This window comes from Mastacembelus armatus, chromosome 10 (genome assembly GCF_900324485.2).
Source record: "Mastacembelus armatus chromosome 10, fMasArm1.2, whole genome shotgun sequence".
Lineage (NCBI taxonomy): Eukaryota > Metazoa > Chordata > Actinopteri > Synbranchiformes > Mastacembelidae > Mastacembelus > Mastacembelus armatus.
Genome location: NC_046642.1, coordinates 16,692,280 through 16,704,420, shown reverse-complemented (window position 1 = coordinate 16,704,420; position 12,141 = coordinate 16,692,280).

The window sequence follows — 12,141 nt, the reverse complement described above, 5'->3', positions numbered from 1 at the left end:
AACTTTTGCTGTCACCAGCTTTACTGACAAATGCTGCCAGCTCACTCAGCCGTACCTAATTCATGTTAAGTTTGTAAACCAAACAACAATAAAAATGAATAAACTCACTGATGTCTGTCTGATACGCTCTCTGCATGCCAGAGACTATACTTGGAAGAAACACTTTAATTTTTATGTTCAAATCAAATGAGCATGGTCTGTGCTTTTTGCTGTGCTGTGCAAAAAGCTAAATAAACTAGCAAGTGTTCCTCTAGACCGGGCTTGAGCAACTCTGGTCCTCAAGGGCAACTGTCCTGCCTGTCCTGTCCTCTGTTTACCAGCTTATCCCTACTCTGCCCACTGCTGTTCACCTGGATCAGGTGTTGTTGAGTGTTATTATTGGTTTAAATCTTATAAGAAACTTAGTTTGTAAAACCCTGGTTAAAATACTTGTCAGAAAATCTGAAAATGTTTCTGTGTGCAGTCACCTCTTGAGAAGGATTATGTCCCATGAAATCTGACGTGCAATCACATGAAGTTGTTTCTGTCTCAGGTCTGACATACAATCACATGGTGTCTGTAGTCTATTTAGGGTGACACGTGAGGGCAGAGTGCGACACAGAATCGCATGGTTAAGCAACAGTTGCACTTCCTCAACAACAGGGTTTCTGTGCCGACATGTTGCTGCTCAGCTCAAACGGTTCAGCTGATTGGCTGTAAAGTGTAAACATCTGCTCACCTCACATGTGGAACCCCCTAATGAGCAAAGCTGAACTTCATCCATAACATCCCCTCGTGTAAACAAACATCACCCTGTTTTATAATTACATAGAGTTTTTACAAATCAGTGATGGCTGCTATAGTTTTTAGGGTCCTGGTATCGGACAGAATGTGAAAATGATTAACGTAGAATACTTATTTCCACATTAAAGTTATTTATCGTCGATGCTAATGTGGTTCACTGGGAGGCTAAAGGGGAATAAGTGAAGCAATGGTCTGCCCAGTCCATCAGCACAAATTAGCATAACCAAAAAAGAAGCACAGCGGTTGCAACCTCACAGTTGGAATTGAACTTGGTGATCAAACCATACGGGTTATTGGCTTTAATTAGGCATACCAGCCTTGGGCTGTGTTTGTACTTTTGGCAATGACATCTGGGGGAAAAACAACCTCCATGTGCAGGGATCATTAGTGCCTACCCCTCACTCACCTCAGGCGCCGGTAATAGTGTTTGCTGGACAAAGAAAGGTGAGGAAACAGAGACAGGCCAGGGAGTCATTCCTGAGTTAAACATGACACAATGACAGGTTATTCAAATTAGCAGGTCTCAACAGGTGTAGCTTTCTTGTGAAGAGCTGCCATGTGCTAATTTTTAACTTTATCAAATTAGTCAAGATCTGTCATCCTGCAACTGTGGACAGTATGCTGTATAAACCAGTGAAGCACTAATTCCCTCAAAGGGAAGCACTTAGGCACAAGGCCATGTTTTAGCCTTCAGAATAATAGCAGATGCTGATAATGCATTTTTTATATATAGTCTATTTTTTATATAAGGGAGTGCCATCCATCCAACCTATGAACAGAATCATAATTTAAATGTATTGACACCTTTATTCAGACTTCTTTCTGCAGTGGAATGCCAAAAGTGTGGACTCAGCTCCAGATCTGTTTTACATAATCCAAAGTCATTTCTCACATTTTATTTGACCTATAATGAGCAGAGAAGAGTAAAGGGCATATTCTAAATGTCATCTAATGCACTGCTCAAACCGACAAGCTAAGGATATATCAGTAAACATTACAGTGTTGCTTTGCAAGAAGAAACAATATGCGTGAGGCTGAGATTAATCTCACAGCCAACTATGCTCTTTAGCGTTACATATTTAAATTTTCACCCAGATATTTTCTGCTATTCTGAAGCTCGAATTCAAGCTTAGACAGCTTTTGGAGATAAAAGAGACTTCTGATTGAATTAATGTCCAAATATCTCTTTAGGCAGATAAAATCGTCCCACAGCCTACAATAACAGCCATCTTATGAGAAGCCCTATCCTTAAACACAACTTTAATTAATATTACTTCATTCAGATTGAACTGTGTCTATTGTAACTTGTAATGTCTTTTACACTAATCAAATATATGTTTTTCTTCTCAGGAGCTTCTCCACGTTTGCATCTCCAGTTGTGCTGCCGAATATAGTTTTTGTCTACTCTTAAATTTGATAATGTGATTAAAGGAATCTGGATGTTAACTTACGTCAGGTTTGAGTTTGTTGCAATAGTCAAAACCTGAAAATAACTGTGAAAATAACAGTCAAGCATTGCTTTGTGATAGATTAAAAAAAAAAAAAAATTAAAATGGCAGCAGCTAACAATACAAAACAGAAAATAATCTCTGTTCATTGTTCCTTTGTGTTCAAAAGTATATATCATCTGGGCTGCAATGGAAGGAATTCAGTGTCCCTGGTTTATTTAATAAAACACACTTTGGGAGAATAAGAGCACTGAACACACATTTACTTCATTTTCTATGTTTGATTGATAATGGCTACAGAAAAAATGGGGCATCTGGGCCCTTTGGCTACTCTTATGCAATATCTTTTATTTTATTATCTTTTTTTTTCTCCCCTTTGTTTCATCTCAAACTCTTAAAACAACTATCTCTCATTCTAGCTGTGAGATTCTAGTTATCCACCAGCTCCTATTAATGAACTAAATACAGCTTGACTTTATGATAATATACATTGGGACAGTTGACCAGCCTCATACTGTACATTTTGGCACTTTTTCAATTTTCAAGTTAGAAACTTGTAAGATAATTGAATCTGTGTCCTAAGGAAGTCATGTTGTAACTAATAAGCATAAATGCACTCTTGTTCTTGGAAGAGTTAAGAGCACTTATTGGCTTAATTTACCACTTAGTCTTTTCATTGAATGGGTGATGAATGAGCCATAATAAATCCCTTACCCTAGACCATTTTGTCATATTTTATTACTTACTGTAAAAGAGACAGTGGGGAGAAGTTGTAGCTGTCTACTAGAATGATTTGTGCTAATATTACCAGCGTGTAGTTACAAATGATTCTTTAAAAAAATGCAAATGAAAAGCAGTGTAAATTATCTATTGTGTTAAGTTTACAGGCAGATCATTTTCCCCCTATCTAACCCCTATTTCGGTTTAATGGGAAAAAAAAAAAAAAAAAACACAGATACAGACCAGTTTGTTATCTACTAGTATTCAGCTGCTCACCACAGATCTGTTTTAACCAAAGCAGTTAAAGTACAGTGCAAACACCTTTCTGCTTGTAGTTGTTTAATCTCTCCTCTGGGATTCAAGCCCTTCGCCTCCAAGTCACAATCCAGCATCACTGACCCCAAAGCCATTAGCATATTCAGTTTAATGTCTCATGTTAATGCTGAATGTTTTTCACTGTGACAAACACGTGAAATGTGTTTTTCCATTGAAATGGAATGGCACTGGAATCATTATATCTGAACCTTCACACTAACATCTAACATCTGCTGATTCGTGGGGAAATAAAAAGCTCATCTAAATTCACAAGACCGAGTAGCTGGTAAACAGTATAAAAAAAAATCTCAAGTTGAAAATGACACTGCAATGGCAGTGGAAGGGTAAAAGTCAATCCCACTATTTTAAATATAGGTATTTCTCTTACATTCATTTATTTAACCAGAAAATAGCAACTACATAACTGTGGCAGGAAATAGATTTATCTTAACCTTTAAACATAATCTTCAGCCACCAAATGGCTTACATTTTTTATTAACATCATTTGCCCTAATTTTTTATATAAAAATAGATTTTAGAATTAATTGATTCTGTTATTTTCTATGTATTATTATTTGGGCTTTTAATCTGTTTCATAAATACAGAATGGAGACACAGCATTAAGCATTGCTTCACCTTGGTACTGATGTATTCATTACTGAGAGGGAGAATTAATTGGTTTATATAACATCCCAGGAGTCCTCTGTCACCTTGTTCAGTGCTGTATCCTCTTTGTCAGATTTTAGCTATATAAAAGCTCCCAAGGTTACATTTTATTCTCCATCACTATATACCCATTCAGTCTGATAATTGTAAAGCATTTCTATGCTGATGAAGCCTGACTGTATGTACCTGTGAATAATGGTGATGGAAGAAGCCTCAATAGTCAAAGTTTATGTTGCAGCGTAATCTCACAAATGTTCTTGTGAAAGCCATGGCAGCCTACCATCAATAATTTAATGAGGTGTAACAGACTGGTGCAAAGCCGTTTTGTTTTGTTGTCATTTAATATGTATCATTTTTGTATTCATTTACTATTAATTATTCTGCAGTTGAGTTGCAGTTGATGTTTTCAAAAACTATTTCATATGAAACTTTAATGGTTTATGAAGTAGAGGTTAAAAACATTGCAGAAGATTGGGAAGGCAGTAGGGATTGTAGAGCTTTGGGCAAGCAGATACAGTGTCCAAAGCCCCTTCCACTGAGAAACATGTTTTTCACAGAGTTACTTGACCTTCACTGTGCAGAATACTGTCCGTGGATACTAGAAGACTGTTTTCAAATTCATCTCTCGAAAACAGAGGGAATCCCTGCACATCCGTAAATCTAAGTTTAGGACATTTTAAGACATATACATGCAAGCATTAAAGATGGTACACAATATATACCTAGCAGTCAAAGTGCAATAAAACATTTATATATTTATAGATTCTGCATTTTGCAGGTGGACAATGAGCGGATGTCTTCTTTTACATTTTTAATTAGACAATTGAATTATTATGTGGGAAAAAAACATGAGACATATGACTTCTCTAAGGAAGGTATTTTTGTATGTCTTAAATATGTTTAGAGGGGATCTTTCACAAATCTTCAACAAAAGGAGGTCTTTAACAGAAGGTCTTACCTCTGATGGAGGCTTTAAACTGAATAATATGTCTGAGCTGTAGAATCGAATAAGCAGGTGTAACCAAAATGGAAGATTTGAAACCGAATACCACTGTTTATAGCATGAAAAACACTTATTTTAGGTTTGGACAAGTTTGATTTGAGAACTAATATAAATTCAGAAAAAAAGAACTGCTTATATTGGTTGAAAAGAAACACGTAGTCAGCCCTGATATGGATACTCATGAAGTGGGCTGTAAATGTGCCCGGCACACTCCCACAGGACACCACCAGTTAGAAAACGCAAAGAGTATCAGACCCATGAATATAGGAGAATACACATTACTATCCGGTTATTCTGTCTTCATCTGGATGCATGAATGGGTTTGTGATGTTCTCTATTTTGGAATGCGTTTTCTCAGGTATCTCAGAGCTCTCTGAAACTTAGAGCAACTTAGAAAACAAAAACAAAACCCTGTCGCACTCCTTAAAAGTAAATTCACCTTGTTTTGCATGTGACACTGCTCACCAATTACGCACACTGTGAGCGCATCTTGTCTCAATCATTGGTTACTCAAACACAGTAATTGTTCTCCCAGGAAGTAACAGGAAAGGGTAACACATAGCTCGATAACACTTCCTCTCTAATGTGCTTCACTCCACTGATTATCCCCCATGATGACACTATTACTCTTCCCCCTGGCAAAACTGATAGACAACAAATTGACTGCATAAACTAAACATCAACCCACCAATACAGACACAAACCAGTGCGTTTTCACACTTTCTCAGGAGGTTAGCTCTCCAATGGTTAAATGAGCCAAGAAAGTTTTGTGGCTAAATCTCAGTGAACACTTGCCGAACAGCACTTTTCTGTTCAAGATGAATCTTTTAGCTTAAAGCATTTGGGGCTACAAGAAGAAGGGCCTAATGCACTTCTCAGCTTAAACACTGCACTCTACATTTAAGCACTCTGAAGGCGCTGCTCCATGATTCACTCAAAGTGCCGCTTGGAACAGTGAATAGTGTCAGAAAGGCCCTGTCCAACAGATGAATTAAAGGACGGGCTGTGTGTATGTGTCTGTTATGTTTTTTTGTTTGTTTTTAAAGTGTCTGACAGATGGTCAGCTTTGTTTAGACGTGAAAATGACCAGGATTTCACATGCTCTATAGATACAGTTTTATTTTAGTTAGTTCTGTCCAGTAGAGGAGTAGCTGTGCATTTACAGTGTCTGAGAACGTGGACAGACGGTCCAACGCAGAGCAATCAAAGAAATTTACTACAAAAATGTTTTCAGAGAGGTAGTGGAGAAGAAGCTAACATGAAGTGGAGCAGCTTTTTATTCTCACCACCCTTCGAACAGATAATTCTTCCTCTCACTTCATCAGACTGTTAAGGCACACTAAACAGGTGTGTATTAGCCTGATAATCAGACAGAACTACCAGTTTGGTCTTCAATATTTCATGCAAACAGCATTCAGTTCAAAAGAGTAAACCGTGTGTTTCTGTGGCCACTGTTTATAAATGTATCTATGTAGGAGGATGGTAAAACCCAAAGAAGCAGAAGAAGAAAAGGAGAAATCCGTAGATCACCTATCAAACAAGAAATTCAATAGTTGCTGTTTTTATAGTACTGAAATATCCTGTAACCCAGTCTGACAGTCTGGGTGTATGTGCTGAAACAAGAGTTTTCTTTAATTGTATTTAGACATACCATAATTTTGATTTGCACCTCTAGTCAGCAAAATTGCAAAAATTATTTGGCTAAACCCAAATGCACTTGATGTTGGAGACTGTACTGGTGCCCAGTTTCAGTAGTAGCCAATATATCATCACAGCCAGAGGGAAGGTCTTAGAAAAAGTTCCAAATGTTGTGTTTTTAGTAAAGCATTATTTCACATGGTAACATCCAGAAGTATCAGAGAAAAAACTGTTTTCATGACAACTTAACCTTTGCACATGTTGACATGCATTAGACCCAGAGGTTTTACTTTGACCTTCCCAGCTGATTGTTTCACTGCACTGTCTTGTTACTGTGCTATGGTTAAGTCGACCTCTAGCTCTGATTTTTCTGTGCTCACACTCGGAACAAAAAGCAAGGACATCACTGGTATCAAACAGTATTTCTCTGAGTATGTAACAAACACAGCACTCACTCTGTTAAAGCGCTATAAATTTAATGGCATGATGCAAATTTATTCCATCTGCGTGTCATATAGGTGACACACTAGGAGCACATGAGTGAGATAGTGCTAGTACTGTATCCATCTTCCAAGAGGAACGCCAGAGAACCACATGCCCTTTTCTGTCCAGATATCTCTTTATCTTCTAATGGCTTTGTTAGCGAACAGTGTACACATACTCGTATCTGTCATGCAAACAACACAGTGACTCGTCAACAAAGTAATTAAGATGCCTGGTAGACTTTCAAAAGCAAAATGATTAGGATTAAAAACATAGAAGACGAAGATGAATGTGGCTTAATATTCTGATAATTGCTTATCATGCTTTGTCACTGTATGTGCTCTCTATTAACCTCTGCTCACCTTTGAACTTTTAAAATAGGTTAACAAGGATGAATCATACAGGATGTTGACGATGAAGCAGCTATTACACAGAGCATCTACCTACTGTTAAGTAAACAGATACCAGTCTGTTGACTTCTGTGAGATAATTGGGTTGCTATATTTTGTGCTGCATAAACTAAATTTTTGTGCTAATATAAAGAAACACAAGTGGTGTTAGAGAATAGGTTAATTAAGGTTGTGAACAATCTAAAATAAAGAACCGTAATAACTGACTTCACAAAGAAAGTTCTACAGGGAGCTTTAGAATCAGACAACAATTTCATGTTAAGCCTCAAATGAGATTTCTAAGATTGAACAGAAGCATGAATTAGAATCAAATTTTGTGTTCAGCATGAGTTGTTTTTTTTGTTTTTTTTTTTGAGAAGACTGGCACTCGAGGGAACAGGGGGGGACACTGTTGCCAAATTGGAGCATTCATGAAGTCAGAGTGTACAAAGAAAATTCTAGTTCATTAATCCGAAGTGGACGCTGAGCACACTTACAGACGAGTAGTCCAGCAGAGGGTCTGGATGTTTGGAATTGGAGGCAGCAGGCCAAATGGTTTCATGCTCACTCAGTGGCAGTGCATGCTAGCACACCGGCTGCCAGGGGCACTCTCACAGGGCAAATAACTCCTCAGAGTGCAATTCACTGCTGCCTTTCAATTTGCATATTATTTAGTTGCCTAGCCACCTGACTTTCTCAGTCTGCCACATCACATGTTATCCTCTCTCAGATTGAGCTGAGTATTTCAGATGATTAGATGTTGATCTGATCCGGAATTAAGGACATTATACTTTTTCTCTATTACTTTTCTCTTTGACATGAGTCATGTCTCGTCTATTTTAAGGGACTTGACTGAATTTACAAATTAATTATTCGCAAAATGAAATGTTTAAAGCAAGTGAATCCGTTTTATTGCAAAACAAATAAAGTTAAAAACAAACGATAGATGGTATCAAACAACTTTTAACAAATACTAACCAGGCCCTGTGATGGACTGGTGACCTGCCCAGGGGGTACTGGATAGGGTCCAGCTGATCCCTGTGACTCTAAATATGAATAAGAAGATATAGATAATGGATGGATGAATGAAATACTAACCATGAAGTGGTGAAAAATTGTCTCCTATAGGTTTTTTATAGGTTGCATCATTAATGAGCCTGACCAATACTGGATTTTTGCCACTGATATAGTAGTGTACTGTTGATGGTGATATCTGAAAATTTTGATTTATTTAATATATTCATACACATGATGTCAAGAAGTAAACAAAATAGCCCAAAGATAAATGTTTGCATTTCTCTTCTTCAAAAATCTGTTACATTTTTGCTCCATAGTTTTAATAAATCTGATTTAATTCTGCAATATGTTAGGGATCAAAAACGGAGCTGAACAATTACTTGATTAATTGATCGGAAAATAATAATCAGAAACAATTTTACCAAACAATTATTTTGACATGGAAAAATAACGAATGGGAAATGAATCTGCAGATTAATTAATAATCATAATAAATATATGTGTTATTTGAAGTTTAATAAAGAATACAGCTGCTTTCCCCATGTCAACAGAATAAAATGTCCCTCCAACAAAGAAACATGATTTAAAGTGCACCAATTAATTTCAGCAGTTTTGGACAAAAGGCAGAGAGTGATGATTGAATTTAAATTTTGGGATCAATAATCATGTAAGACCTGGACATGTTTATGCTGCATCGTAACTGTTGCTTTCAAAGGTGTCAAATTCATGAAATAACACACTGAGTCTATACTTGAATCTACATTAAATGTTGGCAACACAACTAAATGGAAAAGGCCAAGGAAGCCAAGATAATCAATAATTAAGCCTGGTTAACTGTTGTACAAGAAAAAGCCCAGTGAGTAAGATGTAATCATCTGACAAATTACAATTCTTGCAGAACAGAGTATGAAAAGTTGTCATTTTGACTGAAAAAGAAACACCGTACAATGCACTACCAATGGCTTGAGGCAGACAGCATAATTTCACACAATTAGCTTTTGTGGAAGAAGAGTAGCGACAGAGAAGAGAAACATGACAGCAACTCTGGAATGAGAAAATCAAAAAAAAAAAAGGAACTGTGTGAGTGAATTGAGCAATAACAAACATCAGCCCGGGAAAAAAAAAAAACACCTCAATTGAAAAGGATATTGAAAGTTAAGACGTGAATAGGGATAAACAAGACTAGGTACTGCTTTATTGACAGTATTGATCAAAAGAAAGTACTTTCTTTCATGATCAGGAAGTGTCTCTTTAGTAGGTTTTGTCAGGCTTGTGTTTTGACATAATCACCTGATGCAACATTCTTGCAAATTGGCCAAAAAGGGATTGTAAAAAGTAAATGCCTTTCTTGAAGCTATGCAAAGTCAACCACAGGCCTTAGCTACGTCTGGATTTATTGTAGTAACTTCCTTTATGTTTTATTCTAATCAGTATTCTGTGAAATCAAGATGGTAAATTATCTGGTCAGTGTGTAAATGTGTGTTTAGTTTGGTTGTACAAACAAAAAAAAAAGCTGATTTTGTAACTACCTGTAACCATATTATGTGAAGTATTAAAAAAAAAAAAAAAGCTCAACAAACACTCAGGTAACGTTTCCCTTCTGTGTACCTGTATTTTGGATGACCTGTCGTTTCTGCCTCTTTTTTTTCCACACTTTAACAGTCCAGCTTTTTTCTGCTATTTGTTCAAAGGCTTGTGTATTACATCTGTACAACAAAATAAAAGGTAAAGTGAGTGACCTCAGGTTATGGTACATTGATTTTCAGACTTAGTTCTTGACTGCATAAAAGCTTTCTCATGTATGATATACTGTGGAGACAACAGGAGACCAGCATTCATTATTTAAAAGGCAACCCTTTGAGATCTGTGCCATGGGTTAGGCGTTTGAGCTGACTCAGTGGTGCAAATTTCAGTGTTTAAATCAGAAAATTGTAATGAATGTAATGAACTGTGTCAGACATGCCACAAATAAAATGTGTCCAATTGTCATGTTTTGAGAATACAGAACTTTCAAATCTTTTTAAACCTGAACTATACACACACTTTAAAGTGAGATCTCTCTGTCCCACTGCATTTGGCAGAGCTCTTTGCATTTACTGAATATCTTGGCAAAGGCGGTTACAAGATCCCACTGGTACTTAGGGGGCAAACCCAATTTGCTCTCCAACTCCTGTACATTATATAGTGAATGCAGTGCACATCTTTTTAAATTTACACTTATGTAAGCAGTTCCAGGAAGAAAATGTTTTATAAAAATCCCACAGTCCTGACATTTAAATCGTTTGGTTCATTTTTGTAGTTTGTTACTGGGGAAAATTGCTTCTCTCAAGAGGCCACGGGTTATATGATTTTTATTTGTCTATTCGTTTGCTTATACAGGTGCCCCCATTAGGCCAAACTCTGGCTACTTTTATCTAACTTCTGTCCTCTTCCAGATGCAGTGTGGACTTGCTGACTGAACAGACCGCTCACTAGAGGGATTATAGGATTTACTGGAGGCGCTCAATGCTTTCTGTAGCATTATTTCTCTTCTAAATATTATAGCATGTGTTCTTATCTTCAACCAGCCATTAGATCTTTTTGACTGAGTAAAAGTGAAAGTGACTTTTGTGGCCATACTCGGAATTTGTGCTCTGCATTTAACCCATCCAAAGTGCACACACACAGCAGTGAACACACACACATGGGGCAGTGGGCAGCCCGGGGAGCAGTTCGGGGTTCAAGGGTCTCACCTCAGTCATGGTATTGAAGGTGGAGGGAGTGCTGAGAGCGCTGGCTATTCACTCCTCCCCTCTATCCATTAGGCCACGACTGCCCCCCGAGGCAGTGGGAGTAAAAAATAGGACTGTGACTAATTAAGTATTAATCTGATTATTAGTATCTCCATTTGGCCTATATAATGGTAACAGTGAAAAATGGCAATCACAGTTTTCCAAAAGACATTTGATGTAAAATATCAGTCAAAAATAAAACAGCAAAAAGAAAATCCACACATTTTTATATCTGAGAAACTAAAAATTTGTAAAGTTAATTAAAAGAATGTCTTTCCTGTCGTTCAACGACACATTTATTAGCTAGTCATTTTCACCCTTTTTAGTTGTCAATAACCACGACAAAGACGAATCACTGGAAAAGATTTCACTATTAGCTCAGAATAAAGAGGAGAAATAAACACTTCCTTTTAGACTGAAATCCATCAAAGAAGTGGAACAGAACAATTTCTCCACCAGCAGTGGGCTCAGCAGAACATAATGCAATGCTGTCACAGGACATGTGTTTAAAGTGAGGGATATGACTTATTTCTCAACTGGACAACCTCCCACTCTGTTAGAGGAATCTGGCTCCTTGTACAAACAAAAACAATTCTGCTAACTCGATATTTAGTAGATATTTATTTTTACCTCTTCTAACTTATATAGCAAAGAAGAATAAAAAGACATCTATAAAGCAGTTAAGTGATCCTTAAGATTAACCTAATGGACCATACTGTTTAAGCTATAGAAACTTCAATGTGTACTTACACAGAAGTACTTTTACGCTTACCCACATGATGTTCATAAAGTCAAAGTCAACTATGAAGATGTCAAATGGTATTTAACCGAAGGCTCATGTGAATGACATTTCATGTTGTTTCCTGCACTCTGTGAATGGAGTGTTGGTACGGTGAGAGGTTGTGCCA